Source organism: Prionailurus bengalensis, chromosome D4 (genome assembly GCF_016509475.1).
Source record: "Prionailurus bengalensis isolate Pbe53 chromosome D4, Fcat_Pben_1.1_paternal_pri, whole genome shotgun sequence".
In the NCBI taxonomy this organism is placed as follows: Eukaryota; Metazoa; Chordata; class Mammalia; order Carnivora; family Felidae; genus Prionailurus; species Prionailurus bengalensis.
This window is the reverse complement of record NC_057359.1, coordinates 81,742,627-81,756,688: the sequence shown is the minus strand read 5'-3', so window position 1 is coordinate 81,756,688 and position 14,062 is coordinate 81,742,627. Positions and strand designations below refer to the sequence as shown.

General features: G+C 38.8%; 1 pseudogene; it reads right to left on the bottom strand.

Annotated features, from left to right (window-relative positions):
- Positions 1-307: 307 nt before the first annotated feature.
- On the bottom strand, positions 308-4,840 carry LOC122474424 (annotated as a pseudogene).
- Between the last annotated feature and the right edge of the window lie 9,222 nt (positions 4,841-14,062).

The window sequence follows — 14,062 nt, the reverse complement described above, 5'->3', positions numbered from 1 at the left end:
TCTCTCTCTCTCTGCCCCTCCCCCGTTCATGCTCTGTCTCTTTCTGCGTCAAAAATAAATAAACGTTAAAAAAAAAATTTAAAAAAAAAAAAAAAAACCACACATTTGACAGTTCCAACATTCAGCTTGGAAGTGAAGAATTTAAAGAGTGAGAGGAGAGCTTTATGAAATTTTATTTCATACTTATAGCCCCTGGGAGTATACGGATCACAAATAGGAAGGACTATTGAAAGGAGGGTGTATGGAGCAAAAAGTAACATTGGTCACCTGAGTACACAGTTTTTGAGGAGATCTCTGGGTCAGTGGGTCAGTGGATGACATAAGAACAAGAATAGGAGACTGTCACTTTGGAGAATAAGATTTCCTTTCTGAGAAGTTGCCCCATGGCTCCTTTTATATCTCTGTTCCTCAGGCTGTAGATGAAGGGGTTCAGCATGGGGGTGACCACTATGTACATCACTGAAGCAATTATGTCTTTGTCATTGGAGTTGCTTGATGATGGGAAAAAGTGCAGTACCATGATTGTCCCACAGAACAGAAATACCACAGAGAGGTGGGAGCCACAGGTGGCCAAAGCTTTATATATCCCCTTGATCGAGGGAAATCTCAGGATGGTGGCCCCAATGCGACCATAAGAGACTAGAGCACCAATAAATGACAGGGTAATGACCAATTCCCCAACAGTGAAGATAAAAACTTCATTGAGGGAAGTGTCTGAGCAGGAGAGTTTAAGCAGGGCAGCAAGGAGTGGGAGATGGTGTTGTCAGCACAAAAGGACAGTTGAGCCAGGAGGATGGTGTGGGACAGGGCACTTGTACAGGAGAGGGAACCAGGATCCAGCCAGAATAAATATACACAGCTTCTCCCTCATGATGGTGGTGTAGTGTAAAGGGTGGCAAATGGCCATGTACCTGTCATATGCCATCACTGCAAGAAGAAGGTTATCGATACAGCCAAAAAATATGGAAAAAATATATCTGTGTTACACAGCTTGCATAGGGGATGGACTGATCCCAAGTATGCATGTTTATCAGCATCTTGGGGATGGTGACAGATGAGAAGGAGACATCAGTGAAGGCCAAGTGGCTGAGGAAGAAGTACATGGGGGTGTGGAGGCGAGAGTCCACCCTGATGAGCAGGATGATGAGCAGGTTCCCCAGCACCATGATCAGGTACATGCCCAGGAACAAGGTGAAGAATATGGCCTACTGTTCTGGCTGGATGGGGAGCCGCAGGAGAAGGAACTCGGACATGCTGCTCTGGTTCTCCCTCCTTATGCAGCTTTCTGTCTGCTTAGATTGAAGGAATATAGGGAATGTTCCAGATGATAAATAGCAATAGTGGCAATCATAGCAGGGTTATTTACTTTCTACTGAGGAATTCCTCAGGGTATTTCCCACATGCTATGGCCTGAATCCCCACCCTTCCCATCAGAGCTCCAATGACCAAGAAAATTCCCAACAATGTAAACCAGGGGAAATTTCTTTCTTCATCTAACAATGTGTTGGACACCATATTCTTTCCTGGAGAAAAAAGAAAGAGAACTCACATTCTAAAGAGTAGCCTGTTCCAGGGGCACCTGGGTGGCTTAGTTGGTTGAGTGTCCAACTTCGGCTCAGGTCATGATCTCACAGCTCATGAGTTCGAGCCCCGAGTCAGGCTCTGTGGTGACAGCTCAGAGCCTGGAGCCTGCTTCAGATTCTGTGTCTCCCTCTCTCTCTTGCTCCCCCTCCACTGCTCACACTGTCTCTCTCTCTCTCTCTCTCTCTCTCTCTCTCTCTCTCTCTCTCTCTCAAAAATAAACATTAATTTTTTTTAAAAAAAAGAGTAGCCTGTTCAAGCACAGTTTCAGAGCAGTGTATCTGTGACTAGACATCTGGTAAGTTCTGGCCCCATGCCTTTCTAGCTAGTCTCCACAGCTTACTCTCTCTTAGCCTCAGTTCGCACTTCTGCAGGGTAAGTATAGCATGCCTACACATAAGGTTTGCAGAAGAATTAAGTGACTCAGTGAGAGAATATTAGAACAGAGTTCTTCATATAGTAAACACACAGATATGTCATCTGACATCTTCATTCCAGCGTAGGTGTCCAAATAAATCCTGGGTTGATCTTTAGAAACCCAATATACCAGAAATGTGAGGTGGGCACTAGCAAGAAACAGGTAGCTGCTCTAAAAGTTGTGTTAACCTGTGTGAGCTCTCACCTTCCCAAGGAAACTGCACAGACACACCTCCTAAAGCCTGGGGTTAATTTCCCAATGGAATTTAGCTTGCCATATTTTATTTAATTTGAGAAAAATAAATTATACTTCACCCATCTCTATATTTGTCCATTTCTCTGCTTCTATCTTCAGCAAATCGAACTGGCTCAGATCTAAGTATTCACATGTAGTAAAGCATCTGAATATTTGTCCTGGGGCCTGAGAGCTAGTAGATGCTATGATTGGTGATGCCTGTTAGAATTAATATTGACCTGATTGACATGACTATTTTCCATTAGTGATCTTAATGTAATTGCGACTTATTGAACAAGTATTCTAATATGTGCCAGACAAAACAAAGGGATTTTTGCACATGCATATTGCATATATATGTGTGATTGCTACATCTAGTGTCTGTGTGTGCATGTGCATGTGTGCTAAAGCTAAGAAATGTTAATAAACCAGCCCGTGGTCACACAGCCAGGAACTGCTGGAGTCACCATTCTTTATTCATTTCTTTAATTTTCTGCTGCTATTGAACATACTCTTCCTCCCCTTCTGTAATTGAGCAGAAGAGCTCAATTTGAGCTCAAATTTCAGTGAGACACTTTGAGACACATTTCAGTGTTTGAAAGAGGAATTCTGTGTTCTGTAGCACCTCAACCACCAGCTCAGATGTCTGCCATCACTCATTCCTGCAGCCATCTATGTTCCTACAGCCTACATCTTACAAATGCCTTTCACATACTGTCAATAGTACGCAATCAATATCTATTGTGTCTGAAAAGGAGAGAGCACAGTGACTTTTTCCTTCCATTCTCCTAACATGAGAAGTGAAGTCACTTCTACACATACACTCTGTAGTCTATGTGGTGGTGGCACTTGATCTCAGAAGCAAGTCTTTGGATGCTCTTGTCACTAGAGGCAGACACTTCCCATTGCTGTGAGGGACAGCGGCCAATAGAGTTCAAATACCCACACTCCTGGAGAAGGAAACTGGAATTAACACACAGGGCTCCATATCTAGTAGTAGATTCTTATTCCAGGCCAGGGGGATTCTCAGGGACACTAGGACATTGGGAGGAAGGAGGTGACTTTACTCCCCTACTGAGGACTTGCTGCTTATTGGCAGTTGCTGGGTGACTAGAGTCAAGACCTCTGGCTTCTCTGGGGTGGACTGCAGAGGGAGCCAGAAATCCTGATGCAGGAATGGTGCCAAGACATCAGGGGCAAGCCAGTAGGAAGGGAACCTTCACCTGTGTATAAATATCACTGTGACCTATACTCAGCAGTGAAGCTGTAACCTAAGGTTTGAGAGAGGATCCTTGCACAGGCTTGCTGTTACAACTGTCACAACATATTCTCCTGCCTTAGAGTTACCTGAATGTAGTCAGTTCAGTCAGCCTCCATTGGGGGAATAATTACACAGCAGGCTACTGTTTACTGGGTGCTCACTGTGTGCCTGAAATGGATAAAACTGTTGTAAATGATATCCTGCAAATGCTATTATTATCCTCATTTATGTTTAAGGCTGCTGGCCTCAGATCAAATGTCATGTTGCAAAATTGTTGTGTAGCAACCACCAGATTCTGAGGACACCAGAACCTGAACACTTACCCAGACTACCCTGCTCCCAAAATTTAAATATGGACAATACTAAAGTCTGGAATGAGAAATATCTAGGGCTATGGGTCCATTATCGGAACACTCAACTCACATAGTCTGATGAACCCAGTGGGGCTTAAGGAAGATCCAATTTAAAAGTGCTTTGCTGGGTTCTGGTCTGAATCAAAGGGAACATCAGAAAGTTAGACTGTTCCTTTCAAAGGCATGCACATGCACACACACACACACACACCTACACACCTACACACACACACACACACACACACACACACACACATACTGCTTTGTTAGAGTTGTAAGCCCCCACTTTTTTTCATCCCTTCTGGGTGAGTTTAGTAGGGGTGCGAGTTTGTAAAACTCAATAAAGACACCTCTATACCTATAGTCAATCTCTCTCTCTCTCTTTCCTTCACACGCATACACACTCCAACACACATATTGTTGGATGATTTGCTATTCTCTCCTACATGTCTAGATTCATGCCTTCGATGTAAATAATCAAGGTACAAATAAATTTCACACAAAGTTCATAAATAAACACACAGTCATATATGAAAAACACTCACAATGCACAGAATCATACAAAGAACTAACAAACAACATATAATTGAGATGCAAACACATAGGTACTCCCAGACAGTCACAGATATTCAAATCACAACACACAGAATCACACAAAAAATACACAGATAACATAGTGTAATCTTTAAAGTACACACATTGCTCAAAGGAGATTTCTAGCCTTGCCTGATTAATGTACATTCCAGGTGGAAATTTTCTGTGTGTGCCAGTGACACACAAGTATAGAAATACACAGAACACATGCACTTAGTCTCATATTCACATACGTACCTATTTACAGGGGCAGAATCCTGGCCCCTTCAGTCCCCTCAGTAAGCTCAAATACTTTCTGTTCTGGGCTGTTACCTTAGTCCTCACTTTCAGTTCGAGAGACCCAGGGATCAAAGGACAAGATGCATCCTCTCTAGTCTGAGGACCTTCACAGACTTGCATGTCTATTTACTAGCAACAGAACAGTGGGCAGAGGTTTTTATTTTACAGCAGACATAAAACACAGGGGGAAAGACACCCAGGATCTTCAATAAAGAAACAGTCATCATAAGTTAATTGAAAAAATTCCTTTAGCCTCTTGGGGAGAAACCTGTGCAGGGGCCAGGGGGGCTGAACCCCTGGAGTATTAGGGACAATGTCTCTGATGTAGGTGACACTCTAGGCTCCCTTCTGTTTGGTTCGGTGGTTCTCTTTGGTGGGAGGAACCAAAATCATTCTAGGCATTGAAAGTATCCACAGTGATGGTCTGTCCCTATATCACAGAGCAAGACTTCTATGCAAGCCTCCTCTGAAGCTCACAGACCCCCTAATTACCTGGAGAAGCTCTGTGGGGCAGGGGCTGCACCTCGCTCAGAAGGTAGAAGAATGAATGATGGACCTCCATGGGGTTTTGACAAAGAGACTCCTAGAACTGAGTTTGGACACGGCCACTTACTGTGAGCTCCTGAACAGTTTAATTCAGTTCTATAACATTCAGGCTTTCAGTGTTGAAGTGGGGATATTGGGGTTAGAATAGTATCTTCCTCATGAGCTTGTTGTGAGGATTGCATGAAACAATCTATTTAGAGTTCTTCTCATAACTCTTGGTACATGTAAATGTCCATATGTATTAGGGTTTATCACCAATAATTTTTTAATCTCAGAGCACTTGAGCGTGAGGAAATTATTAAATCAATGCATTCATTCATTTGTTCTTTTTTTGATAAATATTTATTAAAGATTTCATAAAGGTGACAATCTAGGCTATGGAGCACAGCAATAAATAAAATAGAAATACGTCATCTGGCAGAGCCTAAATTTAAGGAGAGGAAGCAAACAAAAACCAAAACAAAAAAATCAATGCACAACAAAACAAACACACAAAAAACACAACAGCAAAATCCATGACATGGTAACTGGTGGAAAGTGTCATGGAGTAAAACAAAGCAAGGAAGAGACATGAAGTAGTCCAGATTTATGTATTTTTTATTTAAGTTTATTCATTCATTTATGTTTAATAATCTCTACACCCATTGTGGGGCTTGAACTCACAACCCTGAGATCAAGAGTCATGCTCTTGTGGCTGAGCCAGCCAAGTACTCCAATCCAGATTTAAATAGGGTGGTCAAAGTAGGTGTCCAGGGAAGGTGAGATATGATTTAAATTTTTTAAATTGTTTTCTTTTTGTTAACATTTATTTATTTTTGAGAGACAGAGCATGAGCAAGGGAGGAGTGAAGAGAGAGGGAGACACAAAATCCAAAGAAGGCTCCATGCTCTAAGCCATGAGTACAGAGCCTGATGCCAGGCTCGAACTCACCAACTGTGAGATCATGAGCCAAAGTCGGATGCTTAATGGACTGAGCCACCCAGGTGCCCCTGATTTAAAAAATAGTTGATTAGAATGGGAATATTTCTATTAAACTTCTGTTATCTGAAGAGGAAACCTCAGACTCCAGCAAAGAATTTATTAAATCTACAGAAAACTGACTCATAATACAAAATCTACATTTTGCCCTATTATTCTCAATGTCAACTCATGGTTATAGCTTCCAGCACTGTAATTGCTGAGATGGCTGCCTCAGATACTCTCTCTCTCTCTCTCTCTCTCTCAAAAGTGCATGATTTTCTAAGGTCATGCTAAAGGCTCTCTCAGTCCAGAAGCTTCCTAAATCATCAGTCTTGAAACACATATATCTCCCCCCAGATATGATGGGGCTCATTTACTCTACCCCAAAAAATGTGTAGGTATACCAAAGAAAGTAACGTTCAGTTGACTATTCTCTTTGCTCAGTTGTCTAGCATGTATGTCTGGACACATAGAAGGGATACAATAACCATTGAAGTTGGCATATCAGCTCCCTTCCTATAGACAAGAGGGGAAAAACACTAAGCCAATATCCAACACTGACAACACCAAATGTTGACAAGGTTGTGGAGCAACAGGAAGTCTCATTCATGGCTCCTGAGAGTGCAAACTGATACGGCCACTTTGGAAGACAGTTTCGCTGTTTCTTATAAAACTAAACATACTGTTACCATCATGTGATCTTGCAATCACACTCCTTACTTTTTATTCAAATGAGTTGAAAACTTATATCCACACAAAACCCTGAACAGATGTTTATAGAAGCTTTAGTCATAATTGCCAAAACTTACAAGCAACCAAGATACCCTTTAGCAGGTCAATGAATACTTGAGGGGCATCTGGAGGGAAATTCACAGGGTGTCTGTCTTGGTCCTTCCAGGATACTATAACAAAATATCACATACTGGGTGGCTTATGAGCAACAGAAATTTATTTCTCATAGTTCTGGAGGTTGGCATATTGGGTATCTAGTTTGGGCTTTCTCCCTATTTCACAGACAACCATCTGTCTTCTCATTGTGTCTTCACATGGTGAAGGGGCAAGGGTGCTGTCTGGGATCACTTGTATAACCCCATTCATGAGGGCCCCAACCTTATGACTTAATCACCTCCCAAAGTCTCCACCCCCAAATACCATCACATTGGGGACTAGGTTTCAACATATCAATTTTCCATAGCATATACTAACTAAGCAGTGGATTAGAACAATTCCTTCTGAGCATTTCACTTTATTTCAGTTGTTTTGGATGATTTCCCATTTCATGTTAAACTAGATAATACTGCTACCAAGATGACTGACCTCTTTTTTCTTTTCTCTGAATTTTTTGATATGTTTCTAAAGGCCATTTTCTACACTTTTCAAACACAATAAATTTTAGAGTTTTTTTCACTTATTTCTTGGTGTTATTTCAACCTTACGGGTTTTTTTTCTTTAACTTCTGGATTCTGGCTTCCTGTTAGGTTAAGCCATGTGAAACCTGAAATCAAGATTCCCTCCTCCCTGCCAGGCTAGAGCTCGATTCGCCTACATTCTTCTACAAATGACTAGCTCATTCCAGGGGACTCTTGTTCAGTTAGAACACTCCTGGCATGTGTAACAGTGCTTTTGCTTGTTCACCATTTTGTTCAGAACTGTGGATGGTAACTGCTTCTCATCATCTGAGTGTCTAATCATTTGCTGACAGGACTCTACCTAATAAAGTAATTGATACCAGGCTTTGCCCTTGATGCAGACTCTTTAAATATAATCCTGGGACCTGGGATGGAGTTGCTCATATATTTGAAGAACAATGTATCACTTTCGTGACAAGAGAGGCAATAGAAGACTGCTAATCTTTGGGATATAATAGCATTCTGAATGTTCAAATTATCACTGGTTGTAGCTGGATATGGAATAGAGATGGAGGGGAAAGCATTAGAGGATCAAGTGACCATGGTACAGAGGCACTAAGACAACAACAATAGTCACAATGTTTATGGGGTGGGATAGCTGATGCTGACTGTCGAATTAGTACACACAAAACAAGCAAAAAACCTAAAGCTTTAAGGACAAGCATCAGGGTGCCTCTAGGGCACCATAAATAGAAACTTTTCTCTTTATCTCATGTATTCACAGGTGGCCATGGCTGAGAATCAGACCAAAACCATGTTATAAAGGATCGTAATATTAAAATATGAATTACATGCTGACACCAGCAGTTTTCTTATGCTAATACAAAGGCCTTTGTTGGGAATAAATAGAAGGAAAAATATTAATTATCGTCCCATAAAAATCTTGGAAGAAAGCTTTTTAAGCTATTTCATGTTATCATGAAATACGGTGTTTTCTTTAGTTTTTTTTAAATAGATATTCTTTGTCAAGTTTGGTTCTATTTTATAAGGTTTTTATTACAAACAGGTGCTGAATATATTAAACACATTTTTGCATTTGTTGAGATAATTACATAACTGTAATAGTTTGTGTTTTTGTGGTGAATTACATTGATTATTTTCCCTAATGTTTAATCATTCTTACATATTTAGAATGCATCACACTCGATCATGTTATAGTACTCTTTTTATGTATCACTAGATTTCTTTTTCTAATATTTTTTCATGACATTTGCATCCATGTTCAAGAGAGAGGTTTGTCTGTAATTTTCCTTTTTTTCCTTTGCCAGGTTTGGTATCAAAGTGATGTTATACTCATAAAACAAGTTGGGATGTATGCTCTATTTCGATTAAAAACTATCACTATTGTTATTTTCTCTTTAAATATTTGGAAATTTTCCCAGTGCAGCCATCTGGGCTTAGAGATTCTTTGTGAAAAGCATTTTAATAATAAACTTAATTCCCTTAAGATATCAGTGTTCCCATTTTCAATGTTTTCTGTCAGTTTTAATAAATGGTATCCTCAAGGATTTTTCTATTTGATCTAAATCTTCAAATGCCCTAGTGCAAAGTGGTTCATAAGAAACTCTTACCATCCTTTCAATATTTGAGCATCTATAATAATGCTTCCTGTTTTGTTCCTTATATTTGTATATTTCCTTTTTATCTTTAAAAGTTTTACTGAGATATAAGTGACATAACATTGTGTTAGTTTCAGATGTATAATATGATTGTTATTTGTATATACTGAAAAAGATCACCATACTAGGTCTAGTTAACATTCATCACCACACATAATTATAATTTTTTCTAGTTATGAGAACATTTAAGATCAACTCTCTTAGTAATTTTCAAATATGCAATACAGTATTGTTATTAACTATGTCACCATGCTGTATGTTATATTCCCAGGACTTATTTTATAACTGGAAGTTTGTACCTTTTGATTCCTTCACCCATTTTGCCAACATCCCACCCACCACCTCTGGCAAGACACCAGTCTGTTCTTTATCTATGAGTTCAGGGTTTGGGGATTTGGGGAGTGGGGGAGTTACACGTATACATATGATCATACAATATTTGTCTTTCTTTGTCTGACTTATTTCACTTAGCATAATACCCTCAGATTCCATCCATGTTGTCACAAATGGCAAAATTTCCTTCTTTTATGACTGAATAATATTCCATTGTATGTATATATTTTCCATTGTGTGTGTGTGTGTGTGTGTGTGTGTGTGTGTGTGTGTACATTCATCCGTTGGTGGACACTTAGGTTGCTTCTACATCTTGGCAACTGTAAATAATGCTGCAATAAACATAGGAGTGCAGATATCTTTTCAAGTTCATGCTGTTGTTTCCTTTGGATAAATACCCAGACGTGGAATTGGTGGATCATATGGTATTTCTATTTTTAGCTTTTTGAGAAACCTTTCTGCTGTTTTGCATAGTGGCTGCACTAATTTACATTCCCACCAACATTGTACAAGAGTTCCCCTTTTGTCCACATTGTATCCAATATTTGTCATTCTTTGTGTTTTTGATAATAGCCATACCAAAAGGTGAGTTATTCTTTAATTCAATACTTTATTTTTTGATTTTAGAAAGAAAAAATATATTCCAATTGAATTAGTAACTAGAACTATAGTCTATTAAAGATATGATTCAAAGTGACTCTGAAAAACTATGGGTTTTTTTCCTAATTAATCATCATATCAAATAATCTGATAAAATACATCCCTCTCTGTGTTTGTGTGGTTTTGATTTCCATTTTCCTGATGATTAATGATGAACTTGTCGACCAACTGAATATCTTCTTTAGAAAAAATATCTATTCAGATCTTCTGCCCTTTTTATAATTGGATTGTTTGCTTTTTTGCTATTGAGTTTATGAGTTCTTAATATATTTTTGGATATTAACACCTTATCAGACGTATACTTTGCAAATATGTTCTCCCATTCAGTAGGTTGCCTTATTGATGTGTTGATGGTCTCCTTTGCTGTGCGCATGCTTTTTAGTTTGATATAGTCCTACTTGTGTATTCTTGTGTTTGTTTCTTCACTTTTAGTGTCAGATCCAAAAAAGATCACCACCAAGACCAATGTCTAGGAGCTTACCACCAGGAGTTTTATGGATTCACATCTTATGTTTAAGTCTTGAATCTATTTGAGTTAGTTCTTGTGTAAGCTATAAGATAGAGATCCAGTTTCACTCTTTTGCATGTAGCTATCTGGTTTTCCCAACACTGTTTACTGAAAAGACTGTCCTTTTCCCATTGTTTATTCTTGGCTCCTTTGCCATAAACCAACTGACCATATTTGCCTGGGTTAGTTTCCAGGCTCTCTATTCTGTTCCATTGACCTATGTGTCTGTTTTTATGCCAACAATAGCTTTGTAACATAGTTTGAAATTGGGAGGTGTCATGCTTCCAGGTTTGTTCTTCTTTCTCAAGATTGTGTTGGCTATTCAAGGTCTTTTGTGATTCCATACAAATTTTAGGATTCTTTGTTCTAGTTCTGTGAAAAACGCCATCGGGACTGCATTGAATCTATTTATTGCCTTGGCTAGTATGGACATTTTAACAATATTGATTCTTCCAATCCATGAGCATGAACTATCTTTCCATTTATTTGTGTCTTCTTAAATTTCTTTCATCAGTGTCATAGTTTTCAGTGTACAAGCCTTTCACCTTCTTGCTTAAATTTATTCCTAGAATTTTTGTTCTTTTTGATGCAATTGTAAAGGGGATTTTAAAAAATGTTCTTTTTGATCATTTGTTTTAGTGTATAGAAACACAATATATTTTTTTGTATATTGATTTTATATCTTGCAACCTTACTGAATTCATTTATTAGTTCTAATAATGGAGATAATAGTTCAATAATTTGGTGGAGTCTTTAGGGTTTTTATATATAATATCATGCCATCTGCAAATAGTGACAGTTTTACTTTTTCCCTTTCAGTCTGAATGCCTTTACCTTTGTCTGATTGCTCTGGCTGGGACTTTCAATACCATAAAAGTGGTGAGAGTGGACATCTTTGTCTTGTTCCTAGTCCTAAAGGAAAAGCTTTCATCTTTTTACAATTGTGTATGATGTTAGCTGTAGGCTTATAAATATTGCCTTTATTATGTTGAGGTACATTTTCTCTATACCCACTTTATTGAGAATTTTTATCACAAATGAATGTTGAATTTTGTCAAATGCTTTTTCCGCATCTATTGAGATGATCATATGATATTTAGCCCCTATTTTATTAATGTGGTGTGTCACATTGACTGATTTGCAGGTGTTGTCTCATTCTTGTTTCCCTGGAATAAATCCCACTTCAATCATGGTGTATCATCCATTTAATGCATTGTTGAGTTCACTTTGATAATATTTTGTTTAGGGTAGATATGTTTATGGCATAGATTGTGGTGATGATTTCATGATTGTATACTTACCTCAACAATTTGTACACATGAAATATGTACAGCTTTTTGTATGACAATCATACCTCAAAAAAGTGGTTTTCTAAAAAATGTGAAAAGCTATGATGAAGCACATCATAATCAAATTACTTGAAAACCAGTGATAAAAAGAAAATCTTGAGAGCAGACTCAGAGGAAAAAATACATTTTGAAGAAGGTCAAGAAAAACAGCAGATTTCTCATTGAAAGTATTTCAAACCACAAGACAATGAATCAACATCCTTAAAACTACTAAAAGAAAAAAACTGTTAACTTTGAAGTTTTTACTAGTGAAAATAACTTTTTTTTAAATATGAAATTTATCATCAAATTGGTTTCCATACAACACCCAGTGCTCATCCCAACAAGTGCCCTCCTCAATACACATCACCCACTCTCCCCTCCCTCCAACCCCCCATCAACCCTCAGTTCTCAGTTTTTAAGAGTCTCTTATGTTTTGGCTCCCTCCTTCTCTAACCTCTTTTTTTTCCCTTCCCCTCCCCCATGGTCTTCTGTTAAGTTTCTCAGGATCCACATAAGAGTGAAAACATATGGTATCTGTCTTCCTCTGTATGACTAATTTCACTTAGCATAACACTCGCCAGTTCCATCCACGTTGCTACAAAAGGCCATATTTCATTCTTTGTCATTGCCACGTAGTATTCCATTGTGTATATAAACCACAATTTCTTTATCCATTCATCAGTTGATGGACATTTAGGCTCTTTCCATAATTTGGCTATTGTTGAAAGTGCTGCTATATACATTGGGGTACAAGTGCCCCTATGCATCAGCACTCCTGTATCCCTTGGATAAATTCCTAGCAGTGCTATTGCTGGGTGATAGGGTAGATCTGTTTTTAATTTTTTGAGGAACCTCCACACTGTTTTCCAGAGTGGCTGCACCAGTTTGCATTCCCACCAACAGTGCAAGAAGGTTCCCATTTCTCCACATGCTCTCCAGCATCTATAGTCTCCTATTTGTTCATTTTCGCCACTCTGACTGGCGTGAGGTGATATCTGAGTGTGGTTTTGATTTGTATTTCCCTGATGAGGGGCGACGTTGAGCATCTTTTCATGTGCCTGTTGGCCATCCAGATGTCTTCTTTAGAGAAGTGTCTATTCATGCTTTCTGCCCATTTCTTCACTGGGTTATTTGTTTTTCGGGTGTGGAGTTTGGTGAGCTCTTTATAGATTTTGGATACTAGCCTTTGTTCGATATGTCATTTGCAAATATCTTTTCCCATTCCGTCGGTTGCCTTTTGGTTTGTTAATTGTTTCCTTTGCAGTTGAGAAGCCTTTTATCTTGATGAGGTCCCAGTAGTTCATTTTTGCTTTTAATTCCCTTGCCTTTGGAGATGTGTCAAGAAATTGCTGCCACTGAGGTCAGAGAGGTTTTTTCCTGCTTTCTCCTCTAGGGTTTTGATGGTTTCCTGTCTCACATTCAAGTCCTTTATCCATTTTGAGTTTATTTTTGTGAATGGTGTGAGAAAGTGGTCTAGTTTCAACCTTCTGCATGTTGCTGTCCAGTTCTCCCAGCACCATTTGTTAAAGAGACTGTCTTTTTTCCATTGGATGTTCTTTCCTGCTTTGTCAAAGATGAGTTGGCCATACGTTTGTGGGTCCAATTCTGGAGGCTGTATTCTATTCCATTGGTCTCTGTGTCTGTTTTTGTGCCAATACCATGCTGTCTTGATGATGACAGCTTTGTAGTAGAGGCTAAAGTCTGGGATTGTGATGCCTCCTGCTTTGGTCTTCTTCAAAATTACTTTGGCTATTCACGGTCTTTTGTGGTTTCATACAAATTTAGGTTTGCTTGTTCTAGCTTCAAGAAGAATGCTGGTACAATTTTGATTGGGATTGCATTGAATGTGTAGATAGCTTTGATAGTATTGACATTTTAACAATATTTATTCTTACAATACATGAGCATGGAATGTTTTTCCATTTCTTTATATCCTCTTCAATTTCCTTCATAAGCTTTCTATAGTTTCCAGCATA